The 10,710-nt window shown below is 50.7% G+C and overlaps 1 non-coding gene across 1 annotated transcript; it reads left to right on the plus strand.

The window, feature by feature from the left end:
• The first annotated feature begins 9,645 nt into the window (after positions 1-9,645).
• On the plus strand, positions 9,646-9,747 carry LOC124095499 (U6 spliceosomal RNA). The gene has a single exon (XR_006852497.1). It is a non-coding gene; the product is annotated as a U6 spliceosomal RNA (small nuclear RNA).
• Positions 9,748-10,710: the final 963 nt, after the last annotated feature.

The raw sequence follows: 10,710 nt of genomic DNA on the forward strand, positions 1-10,710 counted from the left end.
GGCAGCTCAGAGGGTGTGTCACACCCTATGTCAACAGCTGCTGAGGGAGTCTCTTTAAACTGTAGTGCCATGCGATGCTCGTTGCTTTACTTTCCGTCCTATATTGAAGATTCTTTAAAAGGAGAATTAAGTATCACCTCAAAGCATCCAGGGTTTTACTGATTCGGTCATGTGCAAAGAAGTTCCCCTCTTAGGAGTGCATTCCACAGCAGCATAATTAGTGTAAAGGAATTTGAGTGGTAGTGAGCTCAGTTGGGGGACTCCCTTATTACCCAAGATGTTCCATTCCTCTTTATGAGGAAGTCAGGCTAGGTGACCTAAATTAGAACAAAACTCTACAGTGAGAGGATCGGGTTCAGAGAGAAAACGTGGCTTTCTGAGCTTTGGGTTGTGGGAAGTTGGAATCGCTCCTGTGTCCGTTGTCGTGAGCTGCATGGGGAGAAGATGCCTGGGAAACTGACCCAAGGGCTGCTCCTACTTCCAGTTAGACACCTGGGAGGACTGCATTCCTAGTGCAAGTGCTTTGATTCCTTCTCCTATATAAGCCATTTCCCATAATCCATGGCTCTTGGGTTTTCACCCGGTTCCTGTACATTTCTCATTGTTTTGCTTAACACAGAGCTTTGAAGTGTGTAAGGCAGGGAAGGGTAGACTTGGAATCACTCCTGATGCCTTTCTAAGCAAATTGAGTAAAGAAATTCAATCAGCAAACCTGGCTTTCAAGACCCAGGGCCGTGGCTTCATTTCTTCAGTGGCCCATTGTTTATGGGGGGCCTGAGGAGGCATGGCAGGTGACTGTCCCAGGAAGGACTGTGCTGTTGTGAGCATGTGCAGTCCTGTGCCTGTGCTTTGGCCAGGTGTCAGAACAGGAGCGGGGTCTGCCTTTCCAAGGTGTGCAGCGCACATGGCGCAACTGTTACAGAGAACAAAGGCAAACCTGCCTCGGTCCAGGTCTCTGCTCTAGAAGCCACTTCCTGTGGGGACCTGAGGAAAATACTGAATCCACATGATTCGGATTCCTCTTAGTGATATGAGGATGTCAGTATCCACCTAGGATATGCTGAGGAGGCTTAAAGGGTGCAGAGCAGTGCAAACAGAGGCCGCCGAGGACAGAGTGGTGCAGGACCCCGGGCTTCCTGTTCCCAGGCACCTGTGTCTCTGCAGGCCATGTCACTGGGCTCAAGCTCTTTCGACATCCTGTTTGTACAGCTGGTGTGACAGTGATGAGCCTGCTGTCATGTTGCCCGAGACGGGATGACACCTTCGGTACAGTGCTCCCTGGGAATAGAGCCATGGTTTGAGCAGTGGCCCCAGGTGAATCCGGAGTGCTGAGTGGTCTGTGAGCCCCACAGATGAGCTCCGCGGGAGTTTATGTGCAAAGCTAAAAGCAATTTTGCTTATGAAAAGTTCTAAATTGCTGCTGATAGTCCAATTAACTTCCCTAAGAGGATGCATTCTTAATGGGAGACCAACAACTTTCTAATGAAGAAGGGGGAGCTCCAGCCCAAAGGCTCCTTGCTATACCTGGCTTTCCTGAGCCCCTGCCTCTGGCAAGGAGCAGCCTCATCTGGCCTCTGTAGGTGCTGGGTGCTGTCTGGGCCAGGTCCGTGACTTGGGTGAGGGTCTGATCCCTCAGACCCCTGGGTGCTGGCTACTAGTATTTGGCTAATGGGCAAAGTTTGTGTTATTTCAAAGCAGAGCAGATAGATTCACAGAGGGGACGTGAGCACGTGCAGTGACTGCCTTGGGAGAAGGACAAGGCCAGGGCTAAGCCTTAGAACAAGTTTGACTGGAACGTGAAGAGGGTGCCCTCGGCGGCCACTCTGAAGGTGGGTCCTGGCCCCACCCCCTCCTCAGACTGCAGGGCAGCGCTGGGCTGTGGCTGACCTTGTTCCTGTCCCGCAGGGCAGGATTTCAGAGATGCCCCTGTCAGGGTGCGCTGTTCCCCAGCCCTCCACGAGCCGCACACCCCAAGCCCACTCCTGCACCTGGTCATGCTGCTCATCTTCTCTGTGAACATGCTGCTGTGTGATGAGGCGGCCTGAGGAGGCAGCCCATCCGTCTGGGTTTGATCCTTGCTGACACAGGAGCTGCCTGGGTGGGGCGAGGTCACCGGGGCGTTAGCCCTGTTGGCACACTGGGGCTCCTCCTAACCGCCTTCTGGAAGTCAGATCCGAGCAATGTGGGCCAACGTCGTGGTGGGGCACAGCAGGACACCCCATGGCTTCCTGCTTGGTGTGTTTCCTGTCTCGTGTGCACATTCTGGGCTCCAGGCTGTCACAACACAGTTCCCCTCCTTCTTCTAGGCTTGGAGATAGCCTTGAGTGTGGAGGGCTCTGTTGCAAAATGTCATGACACAGCCTCACGGTGTTTCTAGCAATTTCACAGTGTCACTTTGTGATTATTTCAGGACCATTTTGAAGCATGACTGGAGAGAACCGTGGCCCTCGGTGCATTGGGATAGAAGCCGTGAGCAGGAGCCACAGAGCAGCCAAGGAGCAGGCAGGCCAGACACAGAGGCCTGTCCCAGAGTCAGGGTGCAGCCAAGAAGAGACCAGGAGGCTCAAGTAGCACCATGTGCAGAAGCTTTCTCCCTCTGAGATCCAATCTCAGAGCACATCTTCCACATGGCAGCAGGGACCTGTCCGTTCACTCTGAGCTTTTGTGGGACATATTTGTGAAATGTTGGAGGAGGGGACGGGAAGAAACCGAACCTCCCTGTTGCACAGGAGCTATTGTGAGTTACTTACCTTGCAAGTATCTTGAGACCTCACAAAAAAAGTCAATGTCATTTTTAATCCTTTCTGAACTTCATAAAATGCTTTATAGAGAACAAGTTCTCCCCAAGATATGGTTTATGCTTTCTAAGTAGCAAAATTTATGTAGCTTGGTCTCTTTCCTAATTCTGTGACCAAATATCATGCAAGAGAGTTGACATTTTAATCCAAAAAGTGGTGTTTGAAGTCCACAAATCAGTGTGGCTGCTGGCTGGACCTTGTGGAGTACAGTGCAACCCGTCCCCAGCACAGGCAGGTCCCCGGTCGCAGCTGGACAGAGAGAAGCACAGGTGTAGGGTAACTTTCTCCATTAATAACCTTTTGTTTTTAGCTAAGTGTGCCCTGATATTAAAGGCAGATACAAATGGCTCTCATAAAATGCCCTGATCCTTAACCGACTTCGTCATCACCATCCAGGTCTAAGCACACACAGCAGGGCAGCTCTGCCGGAGTCCTTCAAAGCCAGCCTCCCCTGGGTCAGGAGAAGCTTCAGTCTCCCTGCTGCTCCACTGGGACAGTCCGGCTGTTGCCACCCAGAGGAGGTCCGGGGCCTTCAGCTTCAGCTCCACCCTAAGGACGGTTCCACCTGCAGAGCCTCGGGCCTGCCTGGGCCTGCCATGCTGAAGTGGGGTTTTTCCAGAGACTCGGGCTGTGGGCACCTGCTTGAGAGGGAGGAGCCTGGCCTGAGGCTCTGCCCTTGCTCCAGGTGGAGGCCCCGGCCCTGCCCCAACTGCTCCTGATCCATCTGGGCTCTAGAGCGCAGGAATCTCCGCCTGCTGGCAGCATCTGCCTCCGGAGCCTCGGCGACCGCACCTGCTGGCCTCAGCCCTCACCAGCTCGTCCTCCATTCCTTACCGCAGGGACGCGAGCTGGCCGGGCGGCTCCTGGCGTTTCCCGGCTGCTCTCTGGAATGTCCGTTTCTCTTCTTTCTGGCAAACCAACTTGACCTCCTTCTTGTGGGCCGAGGCAGAGGAGACAGAGAGACACTGTGAGGAGATCAATGTGCCCCTGACTAATGGACTTTCACTTGGATTAAAAAGCACACGTCGTAAAGCAGAGAGTGATTAAATGAGAGCCGCGGTTCTGGCGCCAGGGAGGGTGAGCCGTCCAGGCTTCTGCACCCTCTCCCTCTCCCTGGTGGGTCCAGGGGATCACGTATCTGAGCGCGCGTCCCTTCTCCAGGTGGGCCTGGGCTTCCGGGCTGCAGTCTGGTTTTCTGTGTTTTGCTTCTATTTTGCCTTCTTTTGCTTTTGGCAATGACACGTCATTTTAAAATGGAATGCCCATGTCGCGAGGAGCACCGCCCCTGGTCCTGTGCCTCTGCCGTGGTGGCGCCCTCACGCCCAGTGGGCTGTGGAGCAGTCTATTCTCCCAGCGGCTGTGGCAGCCTTGCTACATAGAAAGGCCCCTGCAGCCTTCCCGGAAACGCCAGTGGGTCAAGGAGAAGATCACACTCCACACACAGGGAATCACACGTCTCGGCTGCACTGCTCCCATGAGGACATTTGCAAGAGGCACGGCGAGCAGAGCACGAGTCACAGCACACGATGTCCCTGAAGCCGTGTGTATCAATGGTCTCGTGATCTATGTGAACTTCCACGTGCTTCTTAAAGGCCAGCCTACCCATGTGTGGTAGGACACAGGCTCCGTGTGGCCCGGGTTACCTGCACGGAGCAAGAGTGGCGTTCCCCCAACTTCTCAGGTGCGGCCTGCGGAGCAGGTGGGCCTGTGCCCCGCTGTGGACACCAGATGGAGCACAGCGGCTGAGCTGGGGCTCTTGGAGATCAGGGGAACAGCAGAGGGAGAGGTGGCCTCCAGTGTCCACGGGCCTCACTACCACACTGCCAGCGTGCTCTCGGCCTTCTGCTTCTCCTTCCTGTGCCACAATGCAACATAAACCCAAGTGAACTGGGCTGGAGCCAGGCATGGGGCACTCTTCTCGGCCTCTCTGAGGGCCAGCTCTTATTCTTATGAGGAGTCCTCTGTGCTAAGCCATTGTCGTGACTGCCTGAGATGACAGGACCACCAGGATGAGCCCTAGCCTGACCCCGGTGGGGTGCTGGGCGTTGGACCTCCACCCTGTGGGTCTCCTGGCTGTGAACCTGTGCTCAGTCTGCAAACAGTGCCCACACACTAGGTGTGCCGCTCTGAGACGTGCTTTAAACACGAGTCCTGTCTGTTCCACCAGTTGGTAGTTCTGGTGTTATCCATAAATAAACAAGTAAAACACCAGAAAGAGCACAGAGTAGGGAAAGGAGGTAAAATCACCATTAGGCCTAAATATTTTTATTTCCCTCCCAATATTTTGCATGAAAATATGGATAGCCTAAGATCTTTCTTACTAAAATGCTGCCTACAATACCTGACTTTTCCAGACTCCGACGTCGTATCTGTATCCATGACGTGAGGCTGGCTGGGGCATTCTGGGCCCATCTGAGGCTGTGGGACCATGGCCAGGGCTAGCTCAGGAACTGGGTCCTGAGTGCCTTGTCTCCTGGGATGTGGGCTGGGAGCAGTGACCTGCTCCCTTCTCACCTAGAGGCCATTCACTGACTCCGTGACATGGCCCCGGCTGCTGGTGCTAACACTCCTGGAGGCTTTCCAAGAGCTTTGAGTCCACTCCTGTCAGCTGTGGTGTGTGATCCAAATTATCTAAGTCCACACGAGAGCAGAAGCGATGACCTCGAGGCTTGCTCCTTGGGAATCAGAGGTGCTGATCCAGCAGGGTCTCAGGCCCCTGCGCCTCGGGCTCCAGCACTTCCTGGTCCCGGATCCAGGAACAGGCCAGCCAGCTGCCTTCCTTGTCTGAACTGAGCTTTGCTTCCTCACCTGCAAACATGGGAATTATTGTGCAATGCACAAGCTCAGCCCAACAGAATGCCCCAGAGCACCCGTCCCTGCCCAGTCTCTGCATGTCCCTCCCTCCTGCCCTCCCCCCCATCCTGAAGCCACTACTCTGTAGGTGGGGACACCAGGCTTGACCTTCCAACCCAGAGCCAGGCACCCTGACCCTGTGGCTCCATTCTGGAGGTCACTTGGGGTGGGTTTCAGTGTCCAAGGTGCATTATCGCTGATGTGCTGTGACGTCCCTTGTTTTTAAGAACACTGGTAAACCTGTTAGGCTTCTGCTACGGGGTGCACGCGGTGGCTTCCCACCCAGGTAGTGAGTGCCAGAGTGTGACACCTTTTGCAGGGGGTACAAACATACAAGGGGCGACCTTTGATAGTAGTAGTAAGTTAACAGCTTTTCCAGATTTGGCTCAACGGCTTTCTCTGGCCTCTAGACACTTTTTTTTCCAGTCAAGAAACTGAATCACAAATGATGGAACTATTTGATAATCTGGGAAAAGCACATGATTTTCCTGTGTTTCTAGAATGTTTGGACACACTTTGGTGCATTTATTGTAGATTTTTTCAGAAGAGCAATTGGATCACTGACACTAAATGATGAAGTACTTGACCTTCAAAAGTGCCTTGAGGTTGACAAAGCTTATTAAACACATTATCTGGTAAAATGACTAACAGTATGTAGAAGCAGCTTCCTGGTGTTTCTTGGTACCTGCCATGTGCACAGCTCGAGTTCTGGAACATTTCCACACCAGTACTCTTCCTCCTTGGGGAGAGCAGTGCTTCATTATCTGCCGGTGCAGAAAATGCACAGGTTCCAATTTCCTGTGTCTTGGGAACAGGGTTGGGCCCCGGAGGAGAAGGATGGGGGTAGAGCAGGGCTCCAGTCCTGGTCTGGGAGCACCACATCTATACCTGGGTGGCGTGCCTTCCCGCCCACAGCAACAGCACCTTGTCTACCTTGGATTCTGCTTCAGGTGCCTTGTCCCTGGAGGAGGGACTCGGGGAGACTAGTTTGTGCTCTCCCCCCTTACGTTGATAGAAAACTACTTTCTGATTGTAATAAAGAACGTTCCAAAGTAGGTTGTTTTCTGAGGGCGACAGAACGCATTACTTGGCTTTAAATCTCATTTTAATGAGGAGGAGGAATTCTGCAAAAGTGGGCCCGTCAGGTTCTCAGACTGTTTCTAATTAGAATTTAAGTTGGTTTTAATGTCAGTTCTAAAGAACCCGTGGTGGAGAATTACTAGCTACCTGCAGAAACACCATGCCAGGATGGTGCCTGGGCAGTCCAAGCCACAGAACGCATTGCCCTCAATTTTCAGGAAGCGAGAGTTTGGGGGGTGGGAGAAGGTGCTGGGGCGAGGGACGCCTGTGGGTGAGCCAGGTCCTGGTGATTGAATAACCTGCTTAAAAATTAAACCAGCCATCATTGTCCAGAGGGGAAGAGGGGCAGTCATCTGACCCCGTGCCTAAGCTACTTATGTCCTCTTGCTGAATCACTGAGGCCAGTCTCCCAAACCTGCTTCTCCTCCTTTTAGGGAAGAGACAATTTCACCACACTGTCTCTGAAATGATCTTGGTTGAGAGTATCTTTTAGAAACACAGAGGCACAAAATCTGAAATCCTTCTTGAATGAGCATTGCATTACTGTTTCTTGAAGGAGAGGTAAACAAGAAGTGAAATTTGCAAAAATTTCCCCAAAAGTGTGAAAAGAAAACAAGGAATTCCTAACTGCTTTCTACCTGCAGCCTGGCTGATTAGAAAAGCATTAAACTCTGGAACTAGTTTATTAACACTTTATTTAATCTCCTCGAGCATAGGATCATTTGGAGAAGTGAGCTAATTTTGTGATTGTAAATAGTACAGTCAGGAGAGTTGACATTAATTAAGGCAAAAGCATGTTTGTTTGTTTGTGAGTCTCTTTGAAAGGCAGATGCAGAGGGAAAGGCCTAGAGTTTCCAATGGCTAACAGGTGAGAAGACCTGCTATGGGTGTACCTGTGGGTGAGGTCCTAGGCCTTTCTTTGCTCTTGTATGTTCATCTATCAAACCGGGATTGAAAAGCAGCCATTCTGTGAAGATTAGCAAAGACCATATGACTTGCCTAACCAAATGTTTGGCCGTCAATGATCATGATGGTCATTTTGCAGGCAATAGACTAATGTACACTAGGGGCTTGTTAGATTTCTAAACAGTAGTTTAAAAAAACTCCATGAAGAATTATTCAGAGGATGGAAATTTTTATTTTATTTTACAGACACATCAAATTCAAACTACTACGAAAATTTATGTGGCAAAAAACCACAAGCAGCGAGGGAAAACGTCACGAGCACTAGATGGACATTTGTAGAAGTCAAGTTGCCCAAGACACAGATTGTACTGACCAAGGACCTCCGCTGGGGTCAGGGCCCGAACTAGAGTGGGTGCTGTGCAGGCCATTCTGGACTGCTTCAACCTGGCCCTGGGCTTCATTGTTGCTGGGCCTCTGCAGGGGCCAGGAGTCTGCCCATCATCAATCTCCACCACCCTGAGGGCTGCTGAGGCCCTGGAGGACACAAAGGGAAAAGGGGGGGGGGACAACGTGGCATGAGGGAGGGGAAGGAGACCTGGGAGACCACATGGAAAGCCTTTCCCAGGAGGCCCCCAGTCACGGGGAGGAAGCCCTCAGCAAGGTCTCTGGGGGGAAATACGTGGCACGGCCCCCAGACAGAGCTGGGAGCCAGGGCAAGGGTCAGAGGCAGGTGCAGCTTCTTCAGGAAATCACTGTTGCTCTTTATTTAAAAAAAAAAAAACTACCACTACTCCCCAAAATGATCTCAACCCCAATGTCGTTTTAACCTTATCAGTATTCTCCCTTTCAGTCCAAGAAATATAGACAAAAGTACCTTAGGTTCCAGAACAGTACTCCTTGATATTTTTATTTGCTTGTTATTTAGACATGAATGAATTGAATTTAAACAAGGATTTGAAATCGAACAATCATAGCCTCACTACCTCAAACAGGAATAGTGCCCTGCCATTTTCCAAACGTCACCTAATTTCAGTTTGAATTCATTTTCTTAAATATGTCAAGCTGATTGAATCAGGAATATCCCTGGAAAGAGCCCTTCCTCACACTGAGCTGTTATTTTCCAAACATAAAATTCATATATTTTCTCAACAATTCATTAGCTGGGGACCCCCTCCAGGGATGGGAAGCCTTGCAGGAAATTAATTCCTAAATGAGAACTTCCTGCAGAAACTTCTCCCACGTGACTGGCAGAGTTATCTAGGAAAGATGCCCTCAAATGCATGGTGCAAGTCAAGGAACTCGCCAAAAATGTGAATATTTATCAGGGAGCTCTCCAGAAGAAGCAGCCAATCATCATTAGATCCTCTGGTGTTCATTGTAATAAAATTAATCTCGATTAATTCATTCATTATTAATCTTGCATTCAAATGCAATTCCATGGAAATTGCATTGTGATTTAGCAATTAATTTACATGCCAAGATTGAGAAGCATTCCCTTGCTCCTCCAAGGGACAGCTCTTCTCTTGCATCAGCATCCCCCGTAGGTGAAGAAGACACGATTGTCTGAAATATGCCCAGGAAATTAAAGCAAATATCTAAGCAACACACGCGAAAGCAGGGAGAGATCTTTCCAGGCTCATGTCCTAAAAATAGCAGGAAATTTGCAGCATTCCTTAGGGAGGAGAAGCATACACACACTCCCAATGTCCAGCTACAACTCCTGTCATAAGCAGTCAGTGGGATTTTAAGTGCCTGATTTCTGCTCCTCATCCCAGTGAGGTCTTAAATAAGAGCGTTTGTATAGAAATTCTGAAATAGCACCATAGGCCAGTGCACCGAGCCCTTCTCCCTTCTGCTCTCTGGATGGGGACACATGTACAGGGAGCCTGGTGAACGCTCATGGAGTTGTCCCTTCCTTGGACCGGAGCTCACAGGCTGACTGCAGAGTGAACTTTCTCATGGAGTCAGCAGACAAGGGTACATGAGGCCCTTTTAAGGTTTACGTAGCGAGCTTCAGCAGCACATGTACTAACACTGGAGCGATACAGAGCAGGTTAGCGTGGCCCCTGCACAAGGAAGCACACAAATTTGATCAGTGTTCCTTACTTTTTAGAAAAAAAAAATTCTCAGTATTTACTTCTCCAAACTCCTCTCAATTTATAAATGTTGTAAAATTCCTATCAATTCTCAATAATGAAAGAAGCTCTATCAACAGACTGACGGCTGAGAAGCTTTGGTTTGTTAAAATGTGTGCACATCTGCAAAAGGGCTAAGGTTTCGATCATCCACTGCCTCTGAGGAAAACGCAGAACTCTGGTGCTGACCCTCCACTCTGCCCAAGATTTGCCACTGCACCTATGCACAAAGGGCTGGCATGCTGCATCATGAGGAGGAGGAGGAGGGGGGGGGGAGGGGAGGAGGAGGAGGAGGAGGAAGAGGGAAGGGGAGGAGGAGGAGGAGGGGAGGAGGAGGAAGAGGAAGAGGGGGAGGAGGAGGAGGGGGAGGAGGAGGAGGAGGAAGGGGAAGGGGAAGGGGAAGAAGAAAAATGCATGAAGTTTAAAACTTGGATCTAATCCCCAAACTAAGGGGATCACATGAGAAACAATGATCACGAGAAACAGTGTTCCTTTGGGCCTGAGCAGCCCATTTATCTGAGGCACTGTAGGAAAGAGTCAGCGCCTGAAGTGTCAACCACAATTTCCAATTTGAATGGGGAATAAAGCAGGCCTCCGTGTCCAGGTTCGGAAGCTCTGTGATGTGCTAACCAGGAGTCAGCGCCTGCTGAGGGCGTGCACGGGTCCCCAGCACTGTCCCTCCACCCTCGCGGGGGCTGTCACAACGGAGCCCACCTGCCTTCACTGTGGTGCCAGCATCCTGGCTCAGCAGCACCTCGGTCTCTACAGCTGTTAACTGGGAATAATGCACCTTTCAACCAATCCTCTCATGGGCAAGCCTCAAAGAACAAAGATGTAGGACTGTAGCTATTAACTCCCTTGAAGGACACTGAGGTCAGGAGCATATTTACAAAGAGAAATGAAAATGAACAAGATCGTCCTGACACACACTTACCAAA

The sequence above is a fragment of the Marmota monax genome, unplaced genomic scaffold, assembly GCF_021218885.2.
Source record: "Marmota monax isolate L192 unplaced genomic scaffold, Marmota_monax_Labrador192_F-V1.1 WCK01_AAM20220418_F8-fsc00060, whole genome shotgun sequence".
NCBI lineage: Eukaryota > Metazoa > Chordata > Mammalia > Rodentia > Sciuridae > Marmota > Marmota monax.